Source organism: Schistocerca cancellata, chromosome 8 (assembly GCF_023864275.1).
Source record: "Schistocerca cancellata isolate TAMUIC-IGC-003103 chromosome 8, iqSchCanc2.1, whole genome shotgun sequence".
NCBI classification, from domain to species: Eukaryota; Metazoa; Arthropoda; class Insecta; order Orthoptera; family Acrididae; genus Schistocerca; species Schistocerca cancellata.
This window is the reverse complement of record NC_064633.1, coordinates 96,633,401-96,655,768: the sequence shown is the minus strand read 5'-3', so window position 1 is coordinate 96,655,768 and position 22,368 is coordinate 96,633,401. Positions and strand designations below refer to the sequence as shown.

The window sequence follows — 22,368 nt, the reverse complement described above, 5'->3', positions numbered from 1 at the left end:
GGTTTCAGTAGTGCATTATGGCCAACCAGAATGCTTAAATGAAAAATAGCAGCGTTCAAATAAATTATCCATCCAACAGAAATGACTAGCATGTTAGATGAGCGGTTCAAAATGGTTCAAATGGCTCTGAGCACTATGGGACTCAACTTCTGAGGTCATCAGTCCCCTAGAAGTTAGAACTACTTGAACCTAACTGACCTAAGGACATCACACACATCCATGCCCGAGGCAGGATTCGAACCTGCGACCGTAGTGGTCGCGCGGTTCCAGCCTCTAGCGCCTAGAACCGCACGGCCACCTCGGCCGGCCATATGAGCGGGTACATCACTGATTACCGACAGATAGTCCAAAACAAACCGACGGTGTCTTCCTCCAAGCTTAGGGTGGACCAAAAAGAAACTTCAGCTCTCTCGACACCATCGTAATTAATACTGCTACAGTCTGGACGCCATTGTCCATCTCTGCATAATGACGCTTTTATTTCACAAATCTGAAATCATACCTGATGTCTCCTTGCGCAATGACACCAAGAACAGCACGTCTGTGTCTGTCGCCTCTTACGATATTGCAGTGCCTCTGTTATTCGGAATTACGATACAGTGTTCCTTCCGACTTGCGTGCGTGTCCGAAGGAATAGGCACTGCGACGACTACAGCGGTTATGAAGCACATGAAATGTATGCGCATTTGCGGGTATGGATAACCATTAGCTGCATAATGGAATGATAATGCAAATACGTGATGGACCGGGACTCGAAACACGATTTCCCGCTTCTAGCGAGCGGTCACCTTAGCGTTGGCTAGCCGAGCACGGCTCATGGACAGACTCAATCTACCGTCGTCAACCATGTGTCTACAACCTGCACTCGTAGATCCATTACATACAGGAGAGACATTTTAATTGAAAGTCGCTTGCCCGGTGTCGGCGGATAAATGAAATATTGCAGTGCTTGTGTTGATCAGAAATACGGCACCACAATATCGTACTTATCCGCCGACAATGGGCAAGCGACTTTGAAGTAACATTAGCCCCCTGTACGGGAATATACCGGGTGATCAAAAAGTCAGTACAAATTTGAAAACTGAATAAATCACGGAATAATGTAGATAGAGGTATACAAATTGACGCACATGCTTGGAATAATATGGGGTTTTATTAGAACCAAAAAAATACAAAAGTTGGAAAAATGTCCGACAGATGATGCTTCATCTGATCAGAATAGCAATAATTAGCATAACAAAGTAAGACAAAGCAAAGATGATGTTCTTTATAGGAAATGCTCAATATGTCCACCATCATTCCTCAACAAGCTTTAGTCGAGGAATAATGTTGTGAACAGCACTGTAAAGCATGTCCGGAGTTATGGTGAGGCATTGGCGTCGGATGTTGTCTTTCAGCATCCCTAGAGATGTCGGTCGACCACGATACACTTGCGACTTCAGGTAATACCAAAGCCAATAATCGCACGGACTGACTTCTGGGGACGTGGGAGGCCAAGCGTGACGAAAATGGCGGCTGAGCACACGATCGTCACCGAACGACACGCCCAAGAGATCTTTCACGCGTCTAGCAATATGGGGTAGAGCGCCATCCTGCATAAACATCGTACGTTCCAGCAGGTGTTTATCAGCCAGGCTGGGAATGATGCGATTCTGTAACATATCGGCGTACCTCTCACCCGTCACGGTAGCAGTTACTAGCAGTTACAAAACCAGAATCACGCATTTCCTCGAAGAAAAAGGCCCGATAACAGTAGATGTGGTAAATCCAACCCATACCGTGACATCTCGTCGTGCAATGGAGTTTCCACGACAGTTCTAGGATTTTCGGTAGCCCAAATTCTGCAGTTGTGGGCGTTGACAGACCCTCGGAGCGTGAAATGAGCTTCGTCGGTCCACAACACGTTACTCAACCAATCGTCATCTTTCGGCATCTTCTGAAACGCCTACACCGCAAATGCCTTCCGCTTCACTAAATCGCCAGGTAACAGTTCGTGATGAAGATGGGTTTTGTACGCCTAAGTGCCAACCAAACAGTAGTTATGGAATGCCGGTGCGACGTGCGACTGCACGTGCGCTGACTTCCCCGTGCATAGACGAACCCGCTACAGTCTCCATTTCTTCCTGAACCGTCTCAGCAGCATTACGCCTTGTGCTCGGTCGGCCACTACGGGGTCTATCGTCTAAACAACCCGTGGCTTCGAACTTCGAAATCATTCTTGCCACAGATGCATTTGTCAACGGACCTTTACCCGTTCGAATCCCCTTCTTATGGCGATAGGATCGTAACGCTGAACTAGCACATTCCCCATTCTGATAATACAGCTTCACTAAAAGCGCCATTTCAAGTAGCTTCAACATGCTACGACTGCTGGCGCATCTGATTCTCTCTCTCATTACAGCTCCTTTTACACACGGTTGTCATGCGCAGTCAATGACGTTTTGCTGTCCAGCGCCATCTGTCGGACATTTTGTGAAATTTGTTTTTTGTTCTAATAAAACCCCATGGCATTCCAAGCATGTGTATCAATTTTTACCTCTCTATCTCCATTATTCCGTGGTTTATTAAGTTTTAAAATTTATACTGACTTTTTGATCACCCAGTACGTAACGGACGTAGACTTATACATGGTTGACGGCATATGGAAGTTTCGTTGTCGCCGTGAGTTGTTCTCGGATAGCCACATGGTAAGGCGTTTGATCGCAATAAGCAAGAAATCGGGGTTCAGAGGATGCAGACACAACAGCGCCTTTCTTAGCAACCATATACATCGCTCACTTGACGAAAGGTCTGTTCTTAAAGACTCGAAAGTAGCACAGGTTACACCAATATTCAAGAAAGGAAATAGGGGTAACCCATTGAATTACAGACCCATATCACTGACCTCAATTTGCAGTAGGATTTTGGAGTATATATTGTACTCGAACATTATGAATCACCTTGAAGAAAATGACGTATTGATACATAACTAGCACGGATTCAGAAAATATCGTTCTTGTGCAACACAGCTAGCTCTTTATTCCCATGAAGTAATGAGTGCTGTCGACAAGGGATCTCAGATCGATTCCATTTAATCAAATTGTGTGCATATCGAGTATCGTCTCAGTTGTGTGACTGGATTCGTGATTTCCTCTCAGAGAGCTCACAGTTTCGTAGTGATAGACGGTAAATCATCGAGTAGAACAAAAGTGATATCTGGCGTTCGGCAAGGTAGTGTCATAGGCCCTCTGCTGTTCCTGATTTACATCAATGATCTAGGTCAGGGCCGCACAAACACGGAAAACCACACGCGTGCAAAGCGAGGTGCAGCGAGTGCCTGCACAGTGCATCGGTTCAACTCGGCATACTTCGCCTCAACTCGGCTTGCTAGGTGAGGCCGACGCTGTGCGCTGCCGAATGCGCTGCTAGACGGCTTAGTCAACACTAGAATACGTAAGCGCAAGACAATTGCCGGAATAATGGAACCATCTGCTCCAAAGAAAGGGAAAATTGCCGAAAGTCAATTTAAACCGGAATGGGAACTCTCCCACTTTTTTGTGCGTTGTGACGATAAAGCCAAATGTCTAATCTGCGGTACACTAATTACGTGTGTCAGAAAATTGTCTATTGAAAGGCACTACAGCAAAATGCATTCAGAAAAGCATAGTGATATAACAGGGGATGCCGGAGAGGAAGAATTACGGAAGTTGCAAACTCTTGCAGAAGAGAATTCTGTATCTACAAACGAAGTTTGTTGCAAGTACTGTAGCAAGTGTATTTTGGTTAAAGGGCATGCGAAACGAAATAACATTTGTTTAGATTCTTTAGTTTTCGTTTTCGCATAAATTATTTCTAACATATCTTTTTTCTGTACTTTAGGGTGAAGAAGATGAGGGGTGTTGCGAAAGGATTCTCAGAGCTACTTACAAAGTTGGCCATTTATGGACGGGCCATTAATAAAAAACATTATGTTGGACGTAGTAGAGACAATGAATCCCACATTAGCTCCCGCGTACAGCAGAATACCACTTTCCAGAATGACAATACATCGGAGAATCAACGACATTGCTGAGAATTTGCATGAACAACTGGCACCCAAAATTGAAAACTTCCTAGTTTACTCCATCGCACTTGATGAGTCCACGGATATTAACGAGACGGCTCAGTTAGCAATATTTTTGCGTGGCGTGGACGACGACCCACATGTAACGGAAGAGCCCCTGGATATGATTTCGTTGAAGGACACTGTTACAGGGGCGGATATTTTAGCAGCTGTTGAAATGGCAGCTGAAGGAATAGGACTCCCTTGGGAAAAGCTGTTTTCCATAACCACAGACGGGGACCAGCAATGTGCGGTAAAGCAAAAGGGTTTATTGGCCTACTGCGGAAGAAACTTAACATGCCGAATTTACCTCCGTTCATTGTTTTGCAGACCAAGAGGCTCTTTGTGCGAATGTTATCGGTCTTCAAGATGTGATGAAGATAGTGGTGCGTATCGTGAACTACATTCGTTCTCATGGACTCACTCATCGTCAATTCAAAGAATTTTTGATGCCCTTTGAAGAGGAGTATCCAGATATTCCCTACCACGCTGAGGTGCGCTGGCTGAGCAAAGGGAAAGTGATTTCCCGAATTTTTCGACTACACCACACTGTGGCTCAGTCTTTGGAGAGCAAAGGACGTCCGGAGCCACTTTTTCATGACCCTGAATGGGTAGCTGATTTAGGATTTTTAGCAGACATTATGGCTCTCCTAAATGATTTAAGTCTGAAACTCCAAAAAGAAAACAATATCGTCAACGATATGATCAGCAAAATAAACGCTTTCCAGTATAAACTGAAGCTCCTCAAAAACAACCTTTCACAGAAAAGTAGACAACACTTTCCTGAACTAGGTAAGCGAGATATGAAGTGTACCTTTATTAAAACAGCCTGATTTTTATAACCGCTCTAATCAAAACGGTACTATGTTTTTGTTTGACAGCATCTGTGCAGGAATGAGCGCGCTTTGAAAAATACGTTGAGGTGCTACAATCCCTTGAAATTGCGTTTAACGACCGATTCCAGGTAATGTGCCGGTATATGACATACAGCTAAATAAAGGAGATTGCGTTACATATGCAAGTGTAATATTACACTAAAATCAATAGTACACATTACATGTTTATTCAAATCTATCGCATTTTAGTACTTCGAAACAACGGCTTACATTACTTTCATTTATTAAAATTAGCTTTGTTATTGTTTCAGGAAATTACATACCTGCAGTCAATTTTCGATGTTTTTGTGAAACCTTTTTCGATGGATATTGAAAGTGTGCCTTCAGATTTACATTTCGAACTAATTGATTTGCAAAGCCTTGTTCACCGAAAGGATGTGTTTTACAATACAAAAGGTTTGCTCCATTTCTACCAGAATTTCCCAAAGGAAGCATCTCCCAAGTTACACAGAGAAACAGCGAAGATTATATCTATGTTTGGTTCCATTTGTGTGTATGAAAGGTTTTTTTCTGTTTCGTCTTGTACAAAAACTAGATTGCGTGCGAGTATTTGTAATTGTAATTTCAAAAATTCTCTCAGAATTGCTGTCAGCCAATCTCTTGTTCCAGATCTTAGTAGTTGCAAATAAAACAAAGAGCACATAGGAAGATACATTTTTGTTGAAACCAAATTTAAAATTGTTACCATTACAGTTATTATATAAATCTCTTTTGTACCGGTACACCAAACTAAGCTCTCCACCTAGTGTACATTAGTATTTGGCACTGACGAAGACAACAGGGTAAAAGCTTTGAAACAGGTCGAGACAGGCGGCGCGAGCGACACAAGCTAAGGAAGTGAGAGGCAGCGCTGTTGTGCAAAGCCGATAAGTGGGGGGGTCTGCACCGTCGTCAACATAGCGCAGCCGTCTTCTGCACTCTGCCCTGTGCGATCCACCGGTGCATGCACCTTGCGCGGCCCTGATCTAGGTGATAATCTGAGCAGCTCCCGTAGAGTGTATGCAGATGACGCTGTAATTTACCGTCTCCTAAAATCATCAGAAGACCAATTCCAATCACGAAATGATCTAGAAAGAATTTCTGTATGGTGCGAAAAGTGGTAATTAGCACTAAACAAAGAAAAGTGCTAGGTCATCCACATGGCTACTCAAAGGAATCCGATCAATTTCGGGTATACGATAAATCGCACAAATCGAAGGGCTGTCAATTCGACTAAATACCTAGGAATTACAATTACGACCAACTTAAACTGGAAGGACCACATAGATAATATTGTGGGGAAGGCGAACAAAGTCTGTTCTTTGCTGGCAGAACACTTCGAAGATGCGAAAAACTCACTAAAGAGACAGCCTACATTACACTTGTCCGTCCTCTGCTGGAATATTGCTGCGCGGTGTGGGATCCTTACCAGGTAGGATTGACGGAGGACGTCGAAAAAGTGCAAAGATGCTCGTTTCGTGTTATCGCGCAATAGTGGTGAGAGGGTCAGTGATATGATACGCGATTTGGGGTGGCAGTCCCTGAAACAAAGGCGGTTTTCTTTGCGGCGAGATCTATTTACGAATCACCAACTTTCTCTTCCGAATGCGAAAATTGTTGACACCTACCTACATAGGGAGAAATGATCATCATAATAAAATAAATCAGAGCTCGAACGGAAGGATTTAGGTGTACCTTTTTCCCACTCGCCATTCGAGAGTGGAATGGTAGAGAAGTAGTATGGAAATGATTCGATGAACCCTCTTCCAGGCACTTAAGTGTGAATTGCCGAGTAACCATGCAGATGTAGATGTAGACGTTCTAGTCCCGGTCGACCACAGATTTTCATTGTCGTGATTCCATTATAGAGTTGATGGTTGTTCATATTCACATCTGTGAGTATATTTCATGTGACTCTAAATACTTTCGTTTTTTTTTTTCAAAATCATGATCACTGGATGCGTCAACAGCAGAAGGGAATCTTCGTGAGGATAAGGCGATAAACAGCCAATCAGTTGCAGAAACGAAAGGTTTTAGTCAAACCCCTTTATGTTGTAGTGGCTGGCTATGCATGGGACAGAATTCTGTATATCGGCTTCCGCCAGTCACTGACCATTGTTCCAGCATGACACATTATATTTTATGGACTCCGTTGTATACTCTGATGGTAGGCACAGGTATGATTGGGTTCTGATGTGCGTTGTGTTCAACAAGGCAGTCGTTTGTTATGGTGATCAGACGTGGTCAACCGTACAACTATTTTAGGTGCCATCACTTTCCCATACAGTGTAATATAGGTAGACTGTCAATTCCAAATGGCTCACCAATGTGAATACTGTATGGGTCAGCTAGCTGGGAAGATGCCATTTGCAGACTTTGACAGGCGCTGATAATACTGTGTCACATCCATGTTCTCGACGGTGATCACTCAACATCTGATAGTGTTTACGCTCTTTATTTACCGTCCCATATCTAATAACGTCACTAAACATGAATAACACTACAGCAATCTTGTGGCTGTTCTACCTGTTCCAGAGAAATGCAAGTCTGATCATTTACATACCAGCTTATGGTGTGTAGGTGTATGAGGTTACACTGACATCCAATCTTGTCTTCAGAGTGCTTCACTTTTTGTCTGTTTGCGCACTAATGCCATTCTATATTCTATTTAGTGTATATCTTTGGTACCATTAATGATTTTTTGAATAATTCTTCACGTCCTCAAATGGTTCAAATGGCTCTGAGCACTATGGGACTTAGCATCTGAGGTCATCAGTCCCCTAGAACTTAGAACTACTTAAACCCAACTAACCTAAGGACATCACACACATCCAAGCCAGAGGCAGGATTCTAGCCTGTAACCGTAGCAGTCACGCGGTTCCAGACTGAAGCGCCTAGAACCGCTGGGCACAGCGGCCGGCTGCACGTCCTCATCGGTATGCGATGATAACCACCCAGGGGACATGATAATCTTTCCGCGTCAAAATTCACGATACTACTTTGCCAGGACGCAGGAAACTCAGACTTCAGCACTGTTTCGGTAACGACAGCACAAGGTCAGACCTGGGAAGAAAATCAGCATTTTCTTTCAAAGGAGGCATCCCAGAATTCGCAAGGGGCCATTTAGGGGAACCACAAAAATGTATATCTAGATGGATGGCCTGGGGATAGTAGTCCACTGACTGACCACTGAGGTACGTCACCTAGTACGTTATTAGACATCTCCAAAACTGTATGGTAGATGAACACGAAGCATCCTTATCAGCGTAAAAAACATATCATATGAAAACAAGGAAACTAATTAATGTTAGGCATATAGTTTCTTACGTGAGTTTTGTTTGTATCTGTTAGTTAAGTATATGGGAAAATATGCTGATTGTGGTGTCACCGCCAGACACCACACTTGCTAGGTGGTAGCCTTTAAATCGGCCGCGGTCCGCTAGTACACGTCGGAGCCGCGTGTCGCCACTATCAATGATTGCAGACCGAGCGCCGCCACACGGCAGGTCTAGAGATACGTCCTAGCACTCGTTCCAGTTGTACAGCCGACTTCGCTAGAGATGGTTCACTGACAAATTACGCTCTCATTTGCCGAGACGATAGTTAGCGTAGCCTTCAGCTACGTCATTTGCTACGACCTAGCAAGGCGCCATTATCATTTGCTATTTATCTTGTGATGCATGTACCGTCAGACCGATGTTCACCAATTATGGATTAAAGTTAAGTATTCCAGCAGCTACGTATTATTTTTACTAGACTCAACTCCTTTAACTGTTCCAGACCTCACGCCAGCCTGTGTGAGCTTAAACGCATGCCTTTCAGCTACCGGTCATAGTGGCTTGGCTGTCTTGCCAAGTCACAACACTGATGGATAAGGGTCACCCAGAAAGCAGTCTGCACTTCCCTTTTCCCAGTATTTTTCCCCTAAGAACTGTACTCATTTATAGTCTGTGAAGTGTGGGTGAATTGACTAGTGTCGCTGCTGTTGCAGACGGTGGAGCTTAGTCCGCTCGTGGAGCTTCACGCTCGCTATGTGGAGCTGATGCAGTATAGGACGGCAACTTTGTCAACCCCCCAATCTGGTGGGTCGACCCTAGAGATGGGCAAAACTGTTCCTTTCAGAGATCGGATCAGAACTGTTCACTCCCTGAAATGAACTAGCTCTTTTTCATGACTCACCACTCATTCACAATAGAAAATAAATGGAAGGCACATTGCCCTTTAAACTTGGTTTATTCCAGTACTATACCTGTATTTTGATCTTATTTGATCCTATTTTGAAGTAACACAGATAATGAGTAAGAATTTTGTATTGTTTATTGAAATTTGCACGATATGACAAAGCTTTTGATTATTGAATTATTTTGCACTATCGTGGCTTTTTGGGTGATCGGAAAATTTTGTAACTTGAGATTTACATTAAAAATATATTTAGCTATAATGTATTAAAATTTCATTAACCTCGTACAAATACACCGCAAGCCATATATTTTTAAAGTGAACGTTTCCTTCCGAAGACGCCTAAAATCGCAAAATCCGTACCAGAATAAGAAAAAAATATAAATTTGACTGTAAGACTAAAGTGTTGCATATAGCCTTACGCAGAATAAAACAAGGAAAATATTGGTGTATCACATTTTGCGATACGTTTATCGGTTCGCTCGTAATTAAAGCGTAAATTCGAGTGTCCATAATAAAAATCCTATAGTAAGAGGAGTCGTCAGGAACCTAATCTGATCAGTTTAAACAAATAAAAATAAAATAAAAACAAATGATGTATACATAACATAATAAAGTAATATACATAGCGGTATTACTACGAAGAACAATATCCAGTAGAGACGAACTTCGATGCAGAGGCGCTGAGTCGAGCAGGTCGAGCCGCGAGCTGTATTACTGCATGAGCTAAGACCGCAGAGACCAGAGTGACACCTGAGTTGCTTTGATCAAGGCTCTGGCTAGAGTCGAGAACGGTGGGGTGAGCGTTGAGCAGGCGAGTTCCGAGGGTGGGGGGAGCGGTGAACGGCCACCAGTCACCCGCTCCGAGACAAATCGTCCGTTCTCTTGCGAGCAGGTTGTTGCAAGTAGTTCTTATGTTCTCTGCTAGGAGGCTCTCTGTCCTGTTGCTCACATCAACTGCCCAGAGGGCAGGACGTGCGACTGAAACGATCGCCGACAGCGTGCGATGCTAAGTTAAGCTGTGCCAGACACTGCACGCGGCAGAGGACGCACAGAGATGGCACGGCATATGTGAAACACAAAATCCAATGGGGCACTGCACAATGCAGGCAGCCAAGGTAGAAGCAGGGCAGAGGCCGGCGCCGGCTGTGTTGTGTGGCGTGCACAGTGCTCTGACCAGCAGAGGTGCCGCTGATATGCTCCGTCTCTCTCTCTCTCTCTCTCTCTCTCTCTCTGTCTCTCTCTGTTGTGGGAAACGTTTGGAGCTACCGTTCTTTTTTTCTGAATCAAACAAACACAGCATGTTGCAACACAGCATGTTGCAAACAGAACACAGCATGTTGTTCTCAATGGAGAGACATCTACAGACGTTAAAGTAACCTCTGGCGTGCCACAGGGGAGTGTTATGGGACCATTGCTTTTCACAATATATATAAATGACCTAGTAGATAGTGTCGGAAGTTCCATGCGGCTTTTCGTGGATGATGCTGTAGTATACAGAGAAGTTGCAGCATTAGAAAATTGTAGCGAAATGCAGGAAGATCTGCAGCGGATAGGCACTTGGTGCAGGGAGTGGCAACTGACCCTTAACATAGACAAATGTAATGTATTGCGAATACATAGAAAGAAGGATCCTTTATTGTATGATTATATGATAGCGGAACAAACACTGGTAGCAGTTACTTCTGTAAAATATCTGGGAGTATGCGTGCGGAACGATTTGAAGTGGAATGATCATATAAAATTAATTGTTGGTAAGGCGGGTACCAGGTTGAGATTCATTGGGAGAGTCCTTAGAAAATGTAGTCCATCAACAAAGGAGGTGGCTTACAAAACACTCGTTCGACCTATACTTGAGTATTGCTCATCAGTGTGGGATCCGTACCAGATCGGGTTGACGGAGGAGATAGAGAAGATCCAAAGAAGAGCGGCGCGTTTCGTCACAGGGTTATTTGGTAACCGTGATAGCGTTACGGAGATGTTTAACAAACTCAAGTGGCAGACTCTGCAAGAGAGGCGCTCTGCATCGCGGTGTAGCTTGCTCGCCAGGTTTCGAGAGGGTGCGTTTCTGGATGAGGTATCGAATATATTGCTTCCCCCTACTTATACCTCCCGAGGAGATCACGAATGTAAAATTAGAGAGATTAGAGCGCGCACAGAGGCTTTCAGACAGTCGTTCTTCCCGTGAACCATACGCGACTGGAACAGGAAAGGGAGATAATGACAGTGGCACGTAAAGTGCCCTCCACCACACACCGTTGGGTGGCTTGCGGAGTATAAATGTAAATGTAAATGTAAATGTAAATCACTGATTGTTCACTCCTTTGAAAGATTCAACTCTATGAATCAGTTCAGGAGCGGATCCCCCATCTCTAGTCGACCCCACCGACGACACGGTCCTCGGCACAAACTCAGGTATGGAGGGCGAGGCTTCCCTCTGACATCACGTGTGCTTGTGCATGCGTGTGTGTGTGTGTGTGTGTGTGTGTGTGTGTGTGTGTGTGTGTGTGTATGTGAGGGTATGTGAATGTGTGTGTGTTTGTATGTATGTATGTATGTATGTATGTATGTGTGTGTGCCCGCAGCCTGCTGCTACCCCTCCTCACCCCGCGTCCTTCCTGTGTCGTCTGTAAACTACCATGCTACCATGCCTCTTTAATTTGTTTGAAAGTACCTTGTAAAGAGAATATGGACAAACTTCATGGAAACGACACAAAAACGCACAGAGTTTTTCCAATATTATCTCAAATATATCTATAAAAAAACTTAATTAAATAGTAATGGTACCAGAAACAGTAAATTAAGATACGCTTACTTTTCTCAATTACTGTGGTTTTTCTTTAAGAATACTTACTCAAAACTGCTTCGTCAGTCCATTTGGCACAAAGTACAGGTGTATCTTGTCTTGTGAAATGAAGCTAGAGGCTAGAAACTCATTAAATGCTTGTGAAAAACAAACAAAGCATTTCCTTCCCTTTTATCAATTTTTATCTGAATACTGTGGTCGTTTGCAAGCCTCACAAACAATAACGTTTGTTGAAAAATTCAGCAACCAATTGCACAAAAGAAATATTATTTCCTTACCGATTTCAGGAACTTACAGCCCATTTTCAGAAGAGTTTACAGGAAAATAAACCACAAATAAATACAAGCTAGATAAGAATATTAATATTTAAGGAAAAGAAATTAAAAATTTGATGTAACTGGATGGTACATACCCAGAAATATCGCATTATCAATCAGCGTTAAAAATAATCACGTGTATGTAGTGTATTACTATTTTCCTAAGAACATACAAGAATACAATGTAATGGAATAACAAAATGCATTAAAGCAGATAGAGCTCGTAAGTGCCGAAATGCGGATCATAGCGCATGTACAAATATGGTATAATGAAGCGAAACAACCAGTGCAGACGTCATGCCAGAAGTGAAACTAATCAAATAATGTCATGCATACCTTGATGTTGCTCTCACGGTGCGGATGGAAGGTAAATTGCGCTAAATTAATAAAACAAAAAGTTACACAAGTGTTGTTGGCATTAAACACATACGAAAAAGTAAGTGCGAATAACAAACGTATTATTAATAAATAAAATCCTAATTATAAATAAAATACGTTAATACAAATGACATGAGGCTCTATGGGTGCGAAGTTTAGAAACACATCTTAAACATTTTTCATGAGGTCAGTAACGTGGTAACAGGTATCATGTCGGCGAAAACAAAATACAGACTGAATCATGGGACTGGAAGCTGTAAATGAAGTAAGTGGAGGAACAATTCTTAATATGCACCTAATGTGAAAGTTGTTTTTCTTACGACCGTAACATACTGCATACACCTGTTTATTTTTGATGCCCAATAATACTGTGATAATTCAAAATATGTGCTCTCTTTTTCTCCCTAAATTTTTAAGCTGTTATTTCTTATATTTCAATATTCTCAATATTCTCAATTGTAATTATTTGTGGTAAATTTTTCTGTACAGTCTTCTGAAGAACGAGACTAGGTGCCTGAAACCGGTAAATAAATCAAATCTTTTTTGCAACTGGTTGCTGATTTTCAACAAATGTAGTTGTTGTTGTTAAAGAAGGATAAAGTACTGAACAATAATAGACCATCTCTCAGCACAGAGACCTACAATTCTTACTAACTGTTGTGACCAAGTGGTCTCTTCGTTAACCTCAGTCGCAGCGAGTGGTTAATAGCTATCTCCTTTAAGGTTAGTGCTAAAAACTGAGGTGACTAAGTATGCTCTGGAAAAGACACTTGTACTAGGCTCGGCTATTAGCTCTTTCGGGGTTGATGGGATGTGTATGTATGTAAGTAATGCGCAGTTCTGAGCGTTGGAACGTGTACATCTCATATCTGTTTAATGCTAGTATGTATAAAGGTGCTCTCGGAATTTGTAGAATAATACTACTGACTATAGGGTGTATATATAGAAGGCTATGAGCGATGAAATAAGGCAGTGTGTGTTTATAGTGTGTCTGTTTCATGAAAATCAGATCAAATCACCATCTTCTCCATTCTAAGAATGTCTGATTGGCTCTGAGCACAATGATACTTAACATCTGAGGTCATCATTCCCATAGAACTTAGAACTACTTAAACCTAACTAACCTAAGGACATCACACACATCCATGCCCTAGGCAGGATTCGAACCTGCGACCGTAGCAGTCGCGCGGTTCCGGGAGGAAGCGCCTAGAACCGCTCGGCCACCGCGGCCGACTAAGAATGTCTGAAGTAACGAACTGTGTTGTCTTATACATCATAGGCATTGTATTCAGACATTACGATGAACTTAATTAATTCTGCTACTTTGTGCATAATGCGTATGTATTGGGACGTATATACTCCAGAAAACTCCTCAAAATGTAGAAGATTGGTATGTCCCACATCAAAGCCATCTTCAAATGTTATGTTGAAAGCTTTTTTACGATAGAATTGAAACAAATAAGCCCTCGGTAACAATTATTGAAGTCTTATTGACCAGGTTTTAACACTTCTAAGAGTGCCTTCATCAGAATTAAACAATTAAAACGGTCCATAACATAGTTACAAATTTATAGAAAAGACATTTTTTATATAAAAAGTGAAAGTACTGACTAACAATGAAAGAGAGACGCAGTACTTACATGTCACACATAGAATAATTAACAGGCCAGAAGGGCTTTAGTCACAAAATATATAAAAAAGGAAAGCAAGAAAGCGAGCCACTATGGGCTGCTCGAATCTGTGCAGCCATAGGTTGCAACCTATGGATATTTTCCAGTTGTAAATCTTGACGTATAATTATTTATACAGGTATTGCACTACAGATTTTCGCTGCACTGCGTTCAGCACCTCGAAGAAGATTCTTAGTTCACTTAGCAACACTGTCCTTTCGAGTATTCTTCGTTGATAAACTGTTATTAGTAGTATCGAATGGAAGTCCTTGTAATTGTGCTGCACTGACTGGTTACATACCTCATGTCTATATACTTCGCATTAGAAAGTTTTTGTACCACGGCAGCACGGAATACTAAATACACCGGCGAGTCGCTCCACGTATTTACCTTCGTCATGCATGAATAGGAAGACCCGCCACTCATTTCCCTTGGGTAAATGGTATGCGTAATCTGTACTAAGCATATGCACATTCAATTGATAACATGACAAATTCTGTTACCTTCATACGTCTCTATTTCGGAAGATATTGGGAACACAGTGTTCGTTTCTATGTTGTTTTCTATTCAGCATTGTCCAAATTATACGGGCGTCTGCTTTTAGAATGTATCATGTTCTCCATGGAATGCTCGTAATCCAGTGACTTACTTTCAAAAATCATGAACAAAGTTTTGTTTAGCTGGTAAACAGAAATGCATTACACATATTTTCGCAACACAGGATTTTTTTTCTTTCTCTAACGGATACAGTTACTGAGGCGTGGGATACACCCTCAAGGATATTTAAGCTCAATAAAGACAAGGCAATAATTACCAATAAAACACAAAATCCAGTTTGCAATTTCCAACAGTTTATTGAACAGTTGCATGACAACGGTAAACTGCCGTTACCCCAGAATAATATACATAATTGCCCTAGGATGTGAAGCATTACTAAACAGACAAAATGTCTACGGGCGTCAAAGCCCACCCCAAACAATAAATAGTTTTATAAGCCTCTTAAGAACCATACAAACTTTAAATGATTTACTGAGAAAACATCCACAGAAGCAGGACACCTTTTAAGACATGAGCAGAAACAACTCAAAGTTTCTCTTTCTGAATAAGGTATAAAAAACCAGTACAATGAATGGCATCTTTCACGTATTGCAAAATTTCAGTAAGAAGTAATGGCACATCAGAGGCGCGCGGAAGCTACGACTCAGAAAGGAACGATGAAGAAGGGAAGACGGACGCTTCGGCATCACCAGGAACAAATAATAAGAAACTCATCTTAAAGTCGCCGAAAACCTGGAGTCTATTGATAAACACAGCGACCGCGCTATCGCTTACAATTCAAACTGGCCGCCACTAAGGTGTCGTCCCCCCCCCCCCCCCCCCCAGTTAAACGACCAGCTACAACGGACAACGCACACCGCTGATTATACCACTGAAACAACAACATAAAACCACACAGCAACTGGGCGGTATCCAGAGTAACACAATCCTTAAAATATTAGAAACATTTCAAAATAGGAATAGGCCACAAAAGACCCGACTGACAATAAGCTCCGTTTAGTCAATCCCACAACGCGTGTGTGGTGTATTTCTTTCCAGCTACGTAGACGGGACGAAGTTCTCCTCACTCGGCTTCGGATAGGCCACAGCCCTACGACGCATGGCTTCCTGCTCCGGCGAGAGGACCCTCCAATGTGTGCTACTTGTGGCGTCCGGGTCACTGTGCGCCACGTTTTATTGGATTGCGTTTTATTTTCTGATCAGCGGGCCGCGACTGACTTGCCGGTGGATCTGCCGTCTCTTTTAGGAAATATTGAAACAAATGTGGTTAAAGTTTTAAAGTTCGGTGACTCGTCCAACGTTTTTACCAAGATTTTAGGGAGAGAGTCTCAATTTGCTCGCAAGATGACTGGTTCGCCCATATTTTACGTCAATGGCCAGCCAGTGACAATTTCCTGTGGCATCCTTGACGCTCTTTTCACGGTTTCCTTACGTTTTATTTTCTTATACAGTATTCTGCATTTTCCCCCGCTTTCTTTGCGTGTATGCTTCCATTTTACTAAATTTGTCCACAGAGCGCTGATGTCCACACACACACACACACACACACACACACACACACACACACACACACACGCACACACACACACACACACACAAGCCACATTCAGAATTAACCACTTTAAATATCTGCACTAACTTGTCGTTTATAATATGTAAAGACATGCTTGTTACTGCCAGAGCAGGAAGTGATAATATACTCAAATGTACAAGAAGCTAGTTACAGAGTCAAATCACGCTCTCGTAACTTAACTCATAACATAACCCCATAGCCCATTATATATATATATATATATATATATATATATATATATATATTTATTGCACACAATCAATTTTTCATCATTAAGCACCTGCTTCTTTACCAGCACACAACCAGAAAATCGAACCTGTGGTTATTTCGGAGTGCACAGACATGCGCTTAGATAAACACCCCTTGCCCGTATCTCAAGTGCGTCCAAAACAAGCAAAAATCAATCACACAGGTCACGAATGTTCAATAAGTTGTGCTCCAGTGGTCAGTACGAAACAGATAACATGATGCCCAAACACTGGGAGCGCCGTTAACTGCAAACAGCATGAAATTCAATATGCATATATACAGTAGGACTTTAAGAACCTAAATACTCCCACCGTTTGATTCAGTAGCGTATCCGGTTGCACACTGATATATTCCAGAGCCACCACCACAGACGAGATTCTTGCCCTCTCACTAGACGCAGTACGCACTCGCCGACCGCACGCACGTCTCCGTTCGCAGCCCCACTGCCCACGTGACAGAAACAGGCAGACCATGCGCAACCAGACTGCACACCGGAGCGCCAACCAAACGACTAAAACCAGCCCTCTCCCCACAGTGTCGTGCGCTTAAACAGTCGAGAAGCGACCAAAGAGGAAAACCGCTGCCACGCGACAGCAGAGTCGACTGCAGAGATCTTAAATGAATACAGAGAAGCGACTGGCGTCATCGGCGCTACGTATCAGCTACGAAGTTTTGAAGTTTAGTTGCCGACCGCGGTGGTCTAGCGGTTGTAGGCGCTCAGTCCGGAACCGCGCGACTGCTACGGTCCCAGGTTCGAATCTTGCCTCGGGCATGGATGTGTGTGTTGTTCTTAGGTTAGTTAGGTTTAAGTGGTTCTAAGTTCTAGGGGACTGATGACCACAGATGTTAAGTCCCATAGTGCTCAGAGCCATTTGAACCATTTTTTTTAAGTTTAGGTGCAGTACGAAACGGATTTAGTATCATGTCAGTGAGGTCTATCTCACCTTCATAGATCTGTTAAACGTAGAGCACTGAACACTACAAGAGGAACCTATTAAAACTAAAAGCGTTATAGTATCGTATCAGTGCGGTTGTAGAGTTGCTTACTTTTGTGGAGTGAATAGCCGATATGTACACTGAGAGTGACAGGCCCAATTTACTTACTATAAAATAACGGTTAGTGAAGTAAATAAAACCTTACCAAGGAACTGGGCCTTAAGCAGTTTGCACAACGGGAACGATGGCTATGACGAACAGCAGTATGAACCACAGAATCAGCTCCTATCGGTAACAAACTAGTTAAGATATTGTCAGTACAATTAAAATGAAATCAACATCAACTACTGATTATGGGTAGATTCGTTTTATGTGTCTGGGGCAATTATATCACATGAAAGAATAGCATCCTTGCAAATATTTTGGTCGATACTCGTTTATCATAAGTTCACCTTCATTGACCATTGTTCCATTTTGTCCTCCTGTCGTTTACGAGTACTTACACAGTAACGGCCTTGTTTGAATTCGGTTGCAAGCTGTATGTAGGATTATATCGAGATTCAATATTATTCACTCACTTATTTTTAATTGGGATACTAAGCCAATTTCGTAGACGTGTACTGTTGAAACGGTAATTGCAAAGATATGACACGGACTGGAAGCTCGAAGATAACCTCTAACAGCTGAAATGAGTTAGAACCAAAGTAACACACTAGCATGTAATGGAAAACGGTGACTAGGCCAGAATTGCTGATGGCCACGTAAGTGTTCAGGGCAAAGAGAATTCATTGTGACGTCATTAAGAGTCAGTACTTTTGTTCAAATGGTTCAAATGGCTCTGAGCACTATGGGACTTAACTGCTGAGGTCATTAGTCCCCTAGAACTTAGAACTAGTTAAACCTAACTAACCTAAGGACATCACAAACATCCATGCCCGAGGCAGGATTCGAACCTGCGACCGTAGCGGTCTTGCGGTTCCAGGCTGCAGCGCCGTTAACCGCACGGCCACTTCGGCCGGCTAGTACTTTTGTTACCAAAGATATGAGACTACGCAGACAGTTGTGAATGTACGTGTTTTCCGTACACAGTTCCTGCTGGGAGAGGACCTGTTGGTGGTGCCGGTGCTGGAAGAAGGCGCCATCAGCCGCGACATCTACCTGCCGACGGCCAGCTGGACGGACGAGGTTGACGCGGAACACCCCATAATAGACGGACCCGTCTGGCTCACCAACTACTCGGCTCCGCTCAGCGCCCTGCTATACTTCTCGAGTATCTCTAGTTCTTAGGCATTACAGTTCATAATTGTAAACTGCCTTTGGGATCTGAAATAAAGTCTTATTACGCAATCTGGCAATATTGTTGTGAATTTATTCACCAACTTACTTGTTGAGAATTTATTCATCAATACATTTTGATTTCCAGACGCTCATCGCAGGATCGATTGTTTCATTCTGCAACATTTCTCAGTTCGATCTCATGTGGAGCAATCAGTATACATCACAAAAGGAAGTGTACAATGTGCGTGCCGCTAAAACTCCGAAACGAGTTCCGGTCGATCAAGGGACTTATATTTTGTGGTATACTTCTGTCCCCTAATCTTGAAGATGGTTTCCGTTTTAACCTTAAGGGTTTGCGTTTGAAGATATAAGGGCTGGGAAGTTTCCCTCTTTAGAAGTTTCTAGAACATTATAGAGTGTTAGAGAACATTCCAGAACATTCGAGGGTATTTGAGAGCATTCCACAACATTCCAGAATTTTAGAGAGCGTTTCACAATGATCCGGGATGTTATAGAACGTTAGAGAATAGTCTGGAGCCTTCGGAATGATTCCACAATGATCGGGAAGATCCCGGAACATCCCAGATCATTGTAGAACATTGCAGAACACTTTCTAGTGTTGTGAATGTTACGGAACACTGTGGACCATTGGAAGCCTTTATGGTATGATCTGAAATTCGCCGTTGGTGGGACCTCCCTTTCGTAGGGGTATGTAAATCTCTACTTATACTCTCAAGGGGTTTTCGACATACACTTCCAACTATCCCCAAGTCAACACCAGCAGACTGGAGCAACACAAGCTTAAAAAAGTCACATGTCTGTCCCCACACACAAATGTGGCGACTAACAAAAGCGAAAGACGAAACAACAGCACATTTAGCTCAACAACTTTTACAAATAGACAAAGTCACGTTTCCTACTGACCAGATGGTCGGCGTCGTTAAACTCAACAGTGATTTGTGAAACGTAGCCACTGTTGGAAACGAGCTTATCGACCAAATTTATCCGAAAATTGTTCACAACTATACCAGTCCGGGCTGGCTATTTGAAACAGCAATTTTGGCAACTAAAAATAAAATTGTCGACGATATCAACTTTAATATTCAAAAGGGAATTTCCCGTGAAGACAGAATATACAAATCGATCGACATTATGGTAAACGTTGAAGAAGGTGTGAACTTCCCTACAGAATTTTTAAACTCTTTGCAACTACCAGAAATGCCATTTCAGCGCCTTCGACTTAAAAGTGGATCTACAATCGTAGTACTCAGAACTCTGAACTCACCAAAACTATGTAATGGAACAAGATTGATCGGAAAGTAGCTATCGAATAACATCATCGTAACCGAACGTATCACTGGACAGTACAAAAGACACCTACCATTTATCCCCAAAATACCAATGACCTACACCGAACTGCCATTCCAATATAAATACTTCAATTTCCAATCAAATTAGCCTACAGTTTTACAATTAACAAAGCACAAGGACAAAATTTAAAATATTGCAGCGTCATTCTCAAAGACTTCTCCTCCTCTCATGGTCAGGTATAAATAGCTTGCCCTCGAGTACGAAATCCAAAAATTTTTTCATGTATACCCCAGATAACGAATTGAAAAACTTTGTTTCTAAAAGTTGTAAATAGTTAGAATACGTTTTCAATAAATTTTGTTTACCTATTATACTTCAACAAGCATTGTAAATAGTGAAAATGTGTTTTCAAAAAAAAAATTTTACCCCTTATACTTTAATGTTTATTTTCTTTTCCAACTTTCACACAATGTCATATCAACTCCCCAGCTTGTTTCATATAGTTGTCAGAAAAAATTTCACTATGCACCTACATAAGTTGACTGTCAACTTTATTCAGTGATAATGTCCTTAAACAGAATTATTGACTTCCAATTGACTTATAAGCCGTAAGAAATAAGTAGTAGGGAGATGGGGGGTGCTGATGCAATTTTGATATCAAATAAATCTGAAATTGATATGCAAATTAATTAACTGAATCAGTTAATTTTCCGCCAACAGCACCCCCCCCCCCCCCCTCCACGCCCACACACTCCTGGATGACATCATGTCTATCCCTCAGCCTGCACGTGGATCCCCACACCCTCTCCCCAGACAACCACTTCACCCTCCCTCACCTACCCTAATGGCAGGAATTTCTAATTTTGATGGGAATTTCGAATTTTTGCGGAAATTTCGAGTTTTGTTGGGAATTTCGAATTTTGGTGGGAATTTCGTTGTCCCAGGGCTGTTATCACGTCCCACCCCATGCCCTATCACAGAAACTGGCTAGAAATATAAAATGGCAGTTCCCTTTCCCCGTCTTGAACCCTGGTACTACTACACAGAAACCCCAAGTGCACATCCTAATACAATTATACCACCATAGGCGCTTGGAACTAGGAAGAAATTAAAAATGGTGGTGTCACTGCCGGCACTTGAACACTGGTCCTTCTGGACGGAAAGCCCAAATGCACCTCCTAACACATGGAAACTGCAGAGATGCGAAACAGGAATTTTAGGTTAGTATACTTTCTTCCTTTTGGTTAGGGAACTGAAGTAGTGATCGGTCCTAATTAGTTAATTAATCATAAAGATGGGCCATAATTACACAACTGTATGCATAGCGCTACAAAAAGACTGACTAAAATGGTAATACAGCTGAAAAACTGACGATGCCATACAACTGGTGTTATACCACTGGGAAAAAAAATTCATAATACCACTTGGAACTAGTGGCAGACGCACTCAGACTCTAGCCCTCACCTACAAGCCTGTGGGAAAAAGGCTTGCATGTAAGGTACTACCTCTACTCTTTTTGGCAAGAAATATGTTCGACGAGAGAGGAATTTAATAAGTGTATTACCTATAAGCATACAGCTGAGGACTGTATCTATCTCTGATGTCAGAGTTCGTTACAGGCGGCTGCATAACAATCACCCCGCTGCACATTTAATAGAGGCCAATACACGCTATAAAAACTGATGGAAAATGCATCCTAATAACGCATCGAAATTGTCTTGAAAAAAGAAAAAAAAACAGCACTCGTAATGAACGGGTCATAATACAACACATGTAATGGGGAAAATTATCGTCCTGAAAGGTTGTAGAGGAGGTGGTACTTGAATGTTTGTTCTTCTAGATGTACGATCACAAACTGCCGAAAATTAAAGGCCATCTTACCTCCCCTCATACTACCCCCCTCCCTCACTTCTTCCCTCCCAGCCACCGTCTACGGGGGTACACGGGCTTTTTCAAATGGTCAGGTGCTACCGCCGACCACCTCGCGGTTTTTCTGCGAGCCATCATCATTTTGTCAGCAGACGAGAGGCAATCCAACATAAAAGCATGTATACCCAACTGAGCCGGTACGGCTCGCTACTTATATTTTTTTTGGTTTTTGAAATCACCCGCCTTCTCACTGCTTTCCGGGACGCCAATATCGAGATCGGATTGGAG

General features: G+C 42.4%; 1 pseudogene; it reads left to right on the top strand.

The window, feature by feature from the left end:
- The window catches only part of LOC126095395 (myogenesis-regulating glycosidase-like), a 54,813-nt pseudogene extending 35,904 nt beyond the window's left edge, over positions 1 to 18,909 (top strand).
- Positions 18,910 to 22,368: the final 3,459 nt, after the last annotated feature.